Raw genomic sequence first — 1,670 nt, forward strand, 5'->3', positions numbered from 1 at the left:
ACACACTTATATTTCTATCTATAATTTCCCCCAAAGAAAGCAAAGCTATCATAAAACCTAAATTTTCCCTAATGTGTCATTAAAATTGAGGAGGCCAGTCTTGAATATGTACTCAAGGAAATCTCAGAAGTATGAATGGTTTTTGTTCTAGGGGGTGTATTCTTCTGATGCAGCAATATCTGCCAATCTGCTTTCCAACTCTAATTGTTTGGATTCTATTTCTTTCTATAAATGAGGTAATGAGATTTAGAGAGTAAAGGGCAGAAATTGAATTGACTATGCAATAAACAGGCATCTAAAGTAAGCTTTCACAAAGTGATGCCACCACCCATTGGAAATTTCAACTATATTCAGAATGAATATAAATGGTTATCTTTTGCAATATTTGATGAAACTCAGTATCCTTTGAGAGTTCCTTTCAATCAGTATTAAGCCAAAGATTCTTTTAAAAGAAGTGAAGATTAGCAATTACTTTTTGTGATTTCCCAATACTGCTTTAACATTTCTCCTGTGGGCCAGATGATGTATCTGCACGCTTCAGGGTAAACACAAAATGTAATACAAACCGGCTGAGTTTCATTAGAGCAGAACAGGGCAGATATTTTTAAAAGCAAAATATATTTTAGTTTAATACCTGCACTGTTTTGCAGCAAAAATACTGTCATCTACATGATAGTGCAACTCTAATTCAGATTATGTATATGGTTATATTTTATTTCCAGTTGTTTATATCCTCCTTAAAATAATAAAAAATGATGAGAAGTTTTATAGTACTGTGGTTCAAACTGTGACCACAAAGGCTGTTGTGATGAAAACTCTGCCCAATTAAAGAAGTACCATGCTCCAGAATGTGGTACAATATCCCTTGAATCAGAATTACCGTATACAGAACATTTTGCAATTCTTTGAGATTTGTTAATAGGAAATTTATTTAGTGTGGGTCTTTTCAAAATCATTCGATTGATTATTTAAATAGAATTCTAATTTAAGGGGCAAGTGATTTAAAAAGAAGCATGACTACATATATCTTATTTGTAATAATTTAGTCACATAGATCATTTATGTTTTATTCTTCTGGACCTTTTGTTTTTTGGTTTCTCCATATATTTCAATTTTCAGATTTTTTTTTTTCAGATCTGCCTTCTCTAGAGCCAGATGGCATCTTACCCTTTGGTTTCATTAGATCATTTTTTTACTCTGAACAAGGAGCATTTTAAATGATTAAATGACGTATGCCATTGTCTCATTTTACTTCAGATTTTCACGCCCATCCAATCTGTAAATATGGCTCATCTATGAATTTGGCCAGAGTTATTCAACAGAGCTCATATGAAATGTATTGATAATCTTTGTGCTAGCTGTGGGAATGGATACAACCGTTTAGACTCCACGTTAACATGATTTCCACAGACCTAAAATTATTAGTCACTTCTCACAGGATTCTTTGTACAAAGCCACAATTAGTCACACAGTAAGTTCTGATAGACACTGTTAGATATTGGTTTTGCCTCTGAAAAATGTACACATAATAAGTGAAGCCGGATGCTACCTTTTGGACCAGATATTTACCTACTTTTCAGAGAAAATAAAGTAGACAAAAACTTTAAGTTTTATCACTTTAAATATTTTAGGTGTCAGCACTGCCCAAACTGTAATAAAGTACAGTAGAA

This window comes from Tursiops truncatus, chromosome 9 (genome assembly GCF_011762595.2).
Source record: "Tursiops truncatus isolate mTurTru1 chromosome 9, mTurTru1.mat.Y, whole genome shotgun sequence".
NCBI classification, from domain to species: Eukaryota; Metazoa; Chordata; class Mammalia; order Artiodactyla; family Delphinidae; genus Tursiops; species Tursiops truncatus.